We start from the raw sequence: 10,822 nt of genomic DNA on the forward strand, positions 1-10,822 counted from the left end.
CTGGGCATGACTGTGTTTGACCTCTTGGGCCTGGAAGTCTGGTAGTAGTAGTATGATTTAAAGGCACAAAGTGATTGAAGTGTGCCCAGGCCCAGAGCTACTTTGCTGGGCATGAATGTGTTTGACCTCTTGGGCCTGGAAGTCTGGTGGTAGTAGTAGTATGATTTAAAGGTACAAAGTGAATGAAGTGTGCCCAGGCCCAGAGCTACTTTGCTGTGCATGACTGTGTTTGAACTCTTGGGCCTGGAAGTCTATTTCTAGGCTTATATAAAGGGTCAAACATCTTGAAGTGTGCCCAGGCCCAGAGCTACTTTGCTGTGCATGACTGTGTTTGACCTCTTGGGCCTGGAAGTCTGGTAGTAGTAGTATGATTTAAAGGCACAAAGTGATTGAAGTGTGCCCAGGCCCAAAGCTACTTTGCTGTGCATGACTGTGTTTGACCTCTTGGCTCTGGAAGTCTATTTCTAGGCTTATATAAAGGGTCAAACTTCTTGATGTGTGCCCAGGCCCAGAGCTACTTTGCTGTGTATGACTGTGTGACCTCTTGGCCCTGGAATTCTGGTGGTAGTAGTAGTATGATTTAAAGGCACAAAGTGATTGAAGTGTGCCCAGGCCCAGAGCTACTTTGCTGGGCATGACTGTGTTTGACCTCTTGGGCCTGGAAGTCTGGTAGTAGTAGTATGATTTAAAGGCACAAAGTGATTGAAGTGTGCCCAGGCCCAGAGCTACTTTGCTGGGCATGACTGTGTGACCTCTTGGGCCTGGAAGTCAGGTTGTAGTATTATTAAAAAAAAGGGTCAAACTGCATGGTCCGCCCAGGCCCAGAGCTACTTTGCTGGGTATGATTCTGTGACCTCTTGGGTCTGGAAATGTGGTACTTTGAATGATTAAAAGAGTGAAACGGTCTGAAGTGTGCGCAGGTGTAAAGCAACCTTGCTAGGCATGAAGGTGTGACCTCCAGGGCCTGGAAGTCTGGTGGTAGTAGTAGTATGATTTAAAGGCACAAAGTGATTGAAGTGTGCCCAGGCCCAGATCTACTTTGCTGGGCATGACTGTGTTTGACCTCTTGGGCCTGGAAGTCTGGTAGTAGTAGCAGTAGTAGTAGTAGTAGTAGTAGTATGATTTAAAGGTACAAAGTGAATGAAGTGTGCCCAGGCCCAGAGCTACTTTGCTTGGCATGACTGTGTTTGACCTCTTGGCCCTGGAAGTCTGGTGGTAGTAGTAGTATGATTTAAAGGCACAAAGTGATTGAAGTGTGCCCAGGCCCAGAGCTACTTTGCTGGGCATGACTGTGTTTGACCTCTTGGGCCTGGAAGTCTGGTAGTAGTAGTATGATTTAAAGGTACAAAGTGAATGAAGTGTGCCCAGGCCCAGAGCTACTTTGCTGGGCATGACTGTGTTTGTCCTCTTGGCCCTGGAAGTCTGGTGGTAGTAGTAGTATGATTTAAAGGCACAAAGTGATTGAAGTGTGCCCAGGCCCAGAGCTACTTTGCTGGGCATGACTGTGTTTGACCTCTTGGGCCTGGAAGTCTGGTAGTAGTAGTAGTAGTATGATTTAAAGGTACAAAGTGAATGAAGTGTGCCCAGGCCCAGAGCTACTTTGCTGGGCATGACTGTGTTTGACCTCTTGGGCCTGGAAGTCTGGTCGTAGTAGTAGTATGATTTAAAGGTACAAAGTTAATGAAGTGTGCCCAGGCCCAGAGCTACTTTGCTGTGCATGACTGTGTTTGACCTCTTGGGCCTGGAAGTCTATTTCTAGGCTTATATAAAGGGTCAAACTTCTTGAAGTGTGCCCAGTCCCAGAGCTACTTTGCTGGGCATGACTGTGTGACCTCTTGGCCCTGGAAGTCTGGTAGTAGTAGTATGATTTAAAGGCACAAAGTGATTGAAGTGTGCCCAGGCCCAGAGCTACTTTGCTGTGCATGACTGTGTTTGACCTCTTGGGCCTGGAAGTCTATTTCTAGGCTTATATAAAGGGTCAAACTTCTTGAAGTGTGCCCAGGCCCAGAGCTACTTTGCTGTGCATGACTGTGTTTGACCTCTTGGGCCTGGAAGTCTATTTCTAGGCTTATATAAAGGGTCAAACTTCTTGAAGTGTGCCCAGGCCCAGAGCTACTTTGCTGTGCATGACTGTGTGACCTCTTGGCCCTGGAATTCTGGTGGTAGTAGTAGTATGATTTAAAGGCACAAAGTGATTGAAGTGTGCCCAGGCCCAGAGCTACTTTGCTGTGCATGACTGTGTTTGAACTCTTGGGCCTGGAAGTCTATTTCTAGGCTTATATAAAGGGTCAAACTTCTTGAAGTGTGCCCAGGCCCAGAGCCACTTTGCTGTGCATGACTGTGTGACCTCTTGGCCCAGGAATTCTGGTGGTAGTAGTAGTATGATTTAAAGGCACAAAGTGAATGAAGTGTGCCCAGGCCCAGAGCTACTTTGCTGGGCATGACTGTGTTTGACCTCTTGGGCCTGGAAGTCTGGTAGTAGTAGTATGATTTAAAGGCACAAAGTGATTGAAGTGTGCCCAGGCCCAGAGCTACTTTGCTGGGCATGACTGTGTTTGACCTCTTGGGCCTGGAAGTCTGGTAGTAGTAGTAGTAGTATGATTTAAAGGTACAAAGTGAATGAAGTGTGCCCAGGCCCAGAGCTACTTTGCTGGGCATGACTGTGTTTGACCTCTTGGGCCTGGAAGTCTATTTCTAGGCTTATATAAAGGGTCAAACTTCTTGAAGTGTGTCCAGGCCCAGAGCTACTTTGCTGTGCATGACTGTGTGACCTCTTGGCCCTGGACGTCTGGTGGTAGTAGTAGTATGATTTAAAGGCACAAAGTGATTGAAGTGTGCCCAGGCCCAGAGCTACTTTGCTGGGCATGACTGTGTTTGACCTCTTGGGCCTGGAAGTCTATTTCTAGGCTTATATAAAGGGTCAAACTTCTTGAAGTGTGCCCAGGCCCAGAGCTACTTTGCTGTGCATGACTGTGTTTGACCTCTTGGGCCTGGAAGTCTATTTCTAGGCTTATATAAAGGGTCAAACTTCTTGAAGTGTGCCCAGGCCCAGAGCTACTTTGCTGGGCATGACTGTGTTTGACCTCTTGGGCCTGGAAGTCTATTTCTAGGCTTATATAAAGGGTCAAACTTCTTGAAGTGTGCCCAGGCCCAGAGCTACTTTGCTGTGCATGACTGTGTTTGACCTCTTGGGCCTGGAAGTCTATTTCTAGGCTTATATAAAGGGTCAAACTTCTTGAAGTGTGCCCAGGCCCAGAGCTACTTTGCTGGGCATGACTGTGTTTGACCTTTTGGCCCTGGAAGTCTGGTGGTAGTAGTAGTATGATTTAAAGGCACAAAGTGATTGAAGTGTGCCCAGGCCCAGAGCTACTTTGCTGGGCATGACTGTGTTTGACCTCTTGGGCCTGGAAGTCTTGTAGTAGTAGTATGATTTAAAGGTACAAAGTGAATGAAGTGTGCCCAGGCCCAGAGCTACTTTGCTGTGCATGACTGTGTTTGACCTCTTGGGCCTGGAAGTCTATTTCTAGGCTTATATAAAGGGTCAAACTTCTTGAAGTGTGCCCAGGCCCAGAGCTACTTTGCTTGGCATGACTGTGTTTGACCTCTTGGCCCTGGAAGTCTGGTGGTAGTAGTAGTATGATTTAAAGGCACAAAGTGATTGAAGTGTGCCCAGGCCCAGAGCTACTTTGCTGGGCATGACTGTGTTTGACCTCTTGGGCCTGGAAGTCTGGTAGTAGTAGTATGATTTAAAGGTACAAAGTGAATGAAGTGTGCCCAGGCCCAGAGCTACTTTGCTGGGCATGACTGTGTTTGACCTCTTGGCCCTGGAAGTCTGGTGGTAGTAGTAGTATGATTTAAAGGCACAAAGTGATTGAAGTGTGCCCAGGCCCAGAGCTACTTTGCTGGGCATGAATGTGATTGAACTCTTGGGCCTGGAAGTCTGGTAGTACTAGTATGATTTAAAGGTACAAAGTGAATGAAGTGTGCCCAGGCCCAGAGCTACTTTGCTGTGCATGACTGTGTTTGACCTCTTGGGCCTGGAAGTCTATTTCTAGGCTTATATAAAGGGTCAAACTTCTTGAAGTGTGCCCAGGCCCAGAGCTACTTTGCTGTGCATGACTGTGTGACCTCTTGGCACTGGAAGTCTGGTGGTAGTAGTAGTATGATTTAAAGGCACAAAGTGATTGAAGTGTGCCCAGGCCCAGAGCTACTTTGCTGGGCATGACTGTGTTTGACCTCTTGGGCCTGGAAGTCTGGTAGTAGTAGTAGTAGTATGATTTAAAGGTACAAAGTGAATGAAGTGTGCCCAGGCCCAGAGCTACTTTGCTGGGCATGACTGTGTTTGACCTCTTGGGCCTGGAAGTCTATTTCTAGGCTTATATAAAGGGTCAAACTTCTTGAAGTGTGTCCAGGCCCAGAGCTACTTTGCTGTGCATGACTGTGTGACCTCTTGGCCCTGGACGTCTAGTGGTAGTAGTAGTATGATTTAAAGGCACAAAGTGATTGAAGTGTGCCCAGGCCCAGAGCTACTTTGCTGGGCATGACTGTGTTTGACCTCTTGGGCCTGGAAGTCTATTTCTAGGCTTATATAAAGGGTCAAACTTCTTGAAGTGTGCCCAGGCCCAGAGCTACTTTGCTGTGCATGACTGTGTTTGACCTCTTGGGCCTGGAAGTCTATTTCTAGGCTTATATAAAGGGTCAAACATCTTGAAGTGTGCCCAGGCCCAGAGCTACTTTGCTGTGCATGACTGTGGTTGACCTCTTGGCCCTGGAAGTCTGGTGGTGGTAGTAGTAGTATGATTTAAAGGCACAAAGTGAATGAAGTGTGCCCAGGCCCAGAGCTACTTTGCTGGGCATGACTGTGTTTGACCTCTTGGGCCTGGAAGTCTATTTCTAGGCTTATATAAAGGGTCAAACTTCTTGAAGTGTGCCCAGGCCCAGAGCTACTTTGCTGGGCATGACTGTGTTTGACCTCTTGGGCCTGGAAGTCTGGTAGTAGTAGTATGATTTAAAGTCACAAAGTGATTGAAGTGTGCCCAGGCCCAGAGCTACTTTGCTGTGCATGAGTGTGGTTGACCTCTTGGCCCTGGAAGTCTGGTGGTGGTAGTAGTAGTATGATTTAAAGGCACAAAGTGAATGAAGTGTGCCCAGGCCCAGAGCTACTTTGCTGGGCATGACTGTGTTTGACCTCTTGGGCCTGGAAGTCTGGTAGTAGTAGTATGATTTAAAGGCACAAAGTGATTGAAGTGTGCCCAGGCCCAGAGCTACTTTGCTGGGCATGAATGTGTTTGACCTCTTGGGCCTGGAATTCTGGTGGTAGTAGTAGTATGATTTAAAGGTACAAAGTGAATGAAGTGTGCCCAGGCCCAGAGCTACTTTGCTGTGCATGACTGTGTTTGAACTCTTGGGCCTGGAAGTCTGGTGGTAGTAGTAGTATGATTTAAAGGCACAAAGTGATTGAAGTGTGCCCAGGCCCAGAGCTACTTTGCTGGGCATGAAAGTGTTTGAACTCTTGGGCCTGGAAGTCTATTTCTAGGCTTATATAAAGGGTCAAACATCTTGAAGTGTGCCCAGGCCCAGAGCTACTTTGCTGTGCATGACTGTGGTTGACCTCTTGGCCCTGGAAGTCTGGTGGTGGTAGTAGTAGTATGATTTAAAGGCACAAAGTGAATGAAGTGTGCCCAGGCCCAGAGCTACTTTGCTGGGCATGACTGTGTTTGACCTCTTGGGCCTGGAAGTCTGGTAGTAGTAGTATGATTTAAAGGCACAAAGTGATTGAAGTGTGCCCAGGCCCAGAGCTACTTTGCTGGGCATGAATGTGTTTGACCTCTTGGGCCTGGAAGTCTGGTGGTAGTAGTAGTATGATTTAAAGGTACAAAGTGAATGAAGTGTGCCCAGGCCCAGAGCTACTTTGCTGTGCATGACTGTGTTTGAACTCTTGGGCCTGGAAGTCTATTTCTAGGCTTATATAAAGGGTCAAACATCTTGAAGTGTGCCCAGGCCCAGAGCTACTTTGCTGTGCATGACTGTGTTTGACCTCTTGGGCCTGGAAGTCTGGTAGTAGTAGTATGATTTAAAGGCACAAAGTGATTGAAGTGTGCCCAGGCCCAAAGCTACTTTGCTGTGCATGACTGTGTTTGACCTCTTGGCTCTGGAAGTCTATTTCTAGGCTTATATAAAGGGTCAAACTTCTTGATGTGTGCCCAGGCCCAGAGCTACTTTGCTGTGTATGACTGTGTGACCTCTTGGCCCTGGAATTCTGGTGGTAGTAGTAGTATGATTTAAAGGCACAAAGTGATTGAAGTGTGCCCAGGCCCAGAGCTACTTTGCTGGGCATGACTGTGTTTGACCTCTTGGGCCTGGAAGTCTGGTAGTAGTAGTATGATTTAAAGGCACAAAGTGATTGAAGTGTGCCCAGGCCCAGAGCTACTTTGCTGGGCATGACTGTGTGACCTCTTGGGCCTGGAAGTCAGGTTGTAGTATTATTAAAAAAAAGGGTCAAACTGCATGGTCCGCCCAGGCCCAGAGCTACTTTGCTGGGTATGATTCTGTGACCTCTTGGGTCTGGAAATGTGGTACTTTGAATGATTAAAAGAGTGAAACGGTCTGAAGTGTGCGCAGGTGTAAAGCAACCTTGCTAGGCATGAAGGTGTGACCTCCAGGGCCTGGAAGTCTGGTGGTAGTAGTAGTATGATTTAAAGGCACAAAGTGATTGAAGTGTGCCCAGGCCCAGATCTACTTTGCTGGGCATGACTGTGTTTGACCTCTTGGGCCTGGAAGTCTGGTAGTAGTAGCAGTAGTAGTAGTAGTAGTAGTAGTATGATTTAAAGGTACAAAGTGAATGAAGTGTGCCCAGGCCCAGAGCTACTTTGCTTGGCATGACTGTGTTTGACCTCTTGGCCCTGGAAGTCTGGTGGTAGTAGTAGTATGATTTAAAGGCACAAAGTGATTGAAGTGTGCCCAGGCCCAGAGCTACTTTGCTGGGCATGACTGTGTTTGACCTCTTGGGCCTGGAAGTCTGGTAGTAGTAGTATGATTTAAAGGTACAAAGTGAATGAAGTGTGCCCAGGCCCAGAGCTACTTTGCTGGGCATGACTGTGTTTGACCTCTTGGCCCTGGAAGTCTGGTGGTAGTAGTAGTATGATTTAAAGGCACAAAGTGATTGAAGTGTGCCCAGGCCCAGAGCTACTTTGCTGGGCATGACTGTGTTTGACCTCTTGGGCCTGGAAGTCTGGTAGTAGTAGTAGTAGTATGATTTAAAGGTACAAAGTGAATGAAGTGTGCCCAGGCCCAGAGCTACTTTGCTGGGCATGACTGTGTTTGACCTCTTGGGCCTGGAAGTCTGGTCGTAGTAGTAGTATGATTTAAAGGTACAAAGTTAATGAAGTGTGCCCAGGCCCAGAGCTACTTTGCTGTGCATGACTGTGTTTGACCTCTTGGGCCTGGAAGTCTATTTCTAGGCTTATATAAAGGGTCAAACTTCTTGAAGTGTGCCCAGTCCCAGAGCTACTTTGCTGGGCATGACTGTGTGACCTCTTGGCCCTGGAAGTCTGGTAGTAGTAGTATGATTTAAAGGCACAAAGTGATTGAAGTGTGCCCAGGCCCAGAGCTACTTTGCTGTGCATGACTGTGTTTGACCTCTTGGGCCTGGAAGTCTATTTCTAGGCTTATATAAAGGGTCAAACTTCTTGAAGTGTGCCCAGGCCCAGAGCTACTTTGCTGTGCATGACTGTGTTTGACCTCTTGGGCCTGGAAGTCTATTTCTAGGCTTATATAAAGGGTCAAACTTCTTGAAGTGTGCCCAGGCCCAGAGCTACTTTGCTGTGCATGACTGTGTGACCTCTTGGCCCTGGAATTCTGGTGGTAGTAGTAGTATGATTTAAAGGCACAAAGTGATTGAAGTGTGCCCAGGCCCAGAGCTACTTTGCTGTGCATGACTGTGTTTGAACTCTTGGGCCTGGAAGTCTATTTCTAGGCTTATATAAAGGGTCAAACTTCTTGAAGTGTGCCCAGGCCCAGAGCCACTTTGCTGTGCATGACTGTGTGACCTCTTGGCCCAGGAATTCTGGTGGTAGTAGTAGTATGATTTAAAGGCACAAAGTGAATGAAGTGTGCCCAGGCCCAGAGCTACTTTGCTGGGCATGACTGTGTTTGACCTCTTGGGCCTGGAAGTCTGGTAGTAGTAGTATGATTTAAAGGCACAAAGTGATTGAAGTGTGCCCAGGCCCAGAGCTACTTTGCTGGGCATGACTGTGTTTGACCTCTTGGGCCTGGAAGTCTGGTAGTAGTAGTAGTAGTATGATTTAAAGGTACAAAGTGAATGAAGTGTGCCCAGGCCCAGAGCTACTTTGCTGGGCATGACTGTGTTTGACCTCTTGGGCCTGGAAGTCTATTTCTAGGCTTATATAAAGGGTCAAACTTCTTGAAGTGTGTCCAGGCCCAGAGCTACTTTGCTGTGCATGACTGTGTGACCTCTTGGCCCTGGACGTCTGGTGGTAGTAGTAGTATGATTTAAAGGCACAAAGTGATTGAAGTGTGCCCAGGCCCAGAGCTACTTTGCTGGGCATGACTGTGTTTGACCTCTTGGGCCTGGAAGTCTATTTCTAGGCTTATATAAAGGGTCAAACTTCTTGAAGTGTGCCCAGGCCCAGAGCTACTTTGCTGTGCATGACTGTGTTTGACCTCTTGGGCCTGGAAGTCTATTTCTAGGCTTATATAAAGGGTCAAACTTCTTGAAGTGTGCCCAGGCCCAGAGCTACTTTGCTGGGCATGACTGTGTTTGACCTCTTGGGCCTGGAAGTCTATTTCTAGGCTTATATAAAGGGTCAAACTTCTTGAAGTGTGCCCAGGCCCAGAGCTACTTTGCTGTGCATGACTGTGTTTGACCTCTTGGGCCTGGAAGTCTATTTCTAGGCTTATATAAAGGGTCAAACTTCTTGAAGTGTGCCCAGGCCCAGAGCTACTTTGCTTGGCATGACTGTGTTTGACCTCTTGGCCCTGGAAGTCTGGTGGTAGTAGTAGTATGATTTAAAGGCACAAAGTGATTGAAGTGTGCCCAGGCCCAGAGCTACTTTGCTGGGCATGACTGTGTTTGACCTCTTGGGCCTGGAAGTCTGGTAGTAGTAGTATGATTTAAAGGTACAAAGTGAATGAAGTGTGCCCAGGCCCAGAGCTACTTTGCTGGGCATGACTGTGTTTGACCTCTTGGCCCTGGAAGTCTGGTGGTAGTAGTAGTATGATTTAAAGGCACAAAGTGATTGAAGTGTGCCCAGGCCCAGAGCTACTTTGCTGGGCATGAATGTGATTGAACTCTTGGGCCTGGAAGTCTGGTAGTACTAGTATGATTTAAAGGTACAAAGTGAATGAAGTGTGCCCAGGCCCAGAGCTACTTTGCTGTGCATGACTGTGTTTGACCTCTTGGGCCTGGAAGTCTATTTCTAGGCTTATATAAAGGGTCAAACTTCTTGAAGTGTGCCCAGGCCCAGAGCTACTTTGCTGTGCATGACTGTGTGACCTCTTGGCACTGGAAGTCTGGTGGTAGTAGTAGTATGATTTAAAGGCACAAAGTGATTGAAGTGTGCCCAGGCCCAGAGCTACTTTGCTGGGCATGACTGTGTTTGACCTCTTGGGCCTGGAAGTCTGGTAGTAGTAGTAGTAGTATGATTTAAAGGTACAAAGTGAATGAAGTGTGCCCAGGCCCAGAGCTACTTTGCTGGGCATGACTGTGTTTGACCTCTTGGGCCTGGAAGTCTATTTCTAGGCTTATATAAAGGGTCAAACTTCTTGAAGTGTGTCCAGGCCCAGAGCTACTTTGCTGTGCATGACTGTGTGACCTCTTGGCCCTGGACGTCTAGTGGTAGTAGTAGTATGATTTAAAGGCACAAAGTGATTGAAGTGTGCCCAGGCCCAGAGCTACTTTGCTGGGCATGACTGTGTTTGACCTCTTGGGCCTGGAAGTCTATTTCTAGGCTTATATAAAGGGTCAAACTTCTTGAAGTGTGCCCAGGCCCAGAGCTACTTTGCTGTGCATGACTGTGTTTGACCTCTTGGGCCTGGAAGTCTATTTCTAGGCTTATATAAAGGGTCAAACTTCTTGAAGTGTGCCCAGGCCCAGAGCTACTTTGCTGTGCATGACTGTGTTTGACCTCTTGGGCCTGGAAGTCTATTTCTAGGCTTATATAAAGGGTCAAACTTCTTGAAGTGTGCCCAGGCCCAGAGCTACTTTGCTGGGCATGACTGTGTTTGACCTCTTGGCCCTGGAAGTCTGGTGGTAGTAGTAGTATGATTTAAAGGCACAAAGTGATTGAAGTGTGCCCAGGCCCAGAGCTACTTTGCTGGGCATGACTGTGTTTGACCTCTTGGGCCTGGAAGTCTGGTAGTAGTAGTATGATTTAAAGGTACAAAGTGAATGAAGTGTGCCCAGGCCCAGAGCTACTTTGCTGTGCATGACTGTGTTTGACCTCTTGGGCCTGGAAGTCTATTTCTAGGCTTATATAAAGGGTCAAACTTCTTGAAGTGTGCCCAGGCCCAGAGCTACTTTGCTTGGCATGACTGTGTTTGACCTCTTGGCCCTGGAAGTCTGGTGGTAGTAGTAGTATGATTTAAAGGCACAAAGTGATTGAAGTGTGCCCAGGCCCAGAGCTACTTTGCTGGGCATGACTGTGTTTGACCTCTTGGGCCTGGAAGTCTGGTAGTAGTAGTATGATTTAAAGGTACAAAGTGAATGAAGTGTGCCCAGGCCCAGAGCTACTTTGCTGGGCATGACTGTGTTTGACCTCTTGGCCCTGGAAGTCTGGTGGTAGTAGTAGTATGATTTAAAGGC

Source organism: Electrophorus electricus, unplaced genomic scaffold (genome assembly GCF_041902795.1).
Source record: "Electrophorus electricus isolate QZ-2024a unplaced genomic scaffold, ASM4190279v1 Scaffold41, whole genome shotgun sequence".
Classification (NCBI taxonomy): Eukaryota; Metazoa; Chordata; class Actinopteri; order Gymnotiformes; family Gymnotidae; genus Electrophorus; species Electrophorus electricus.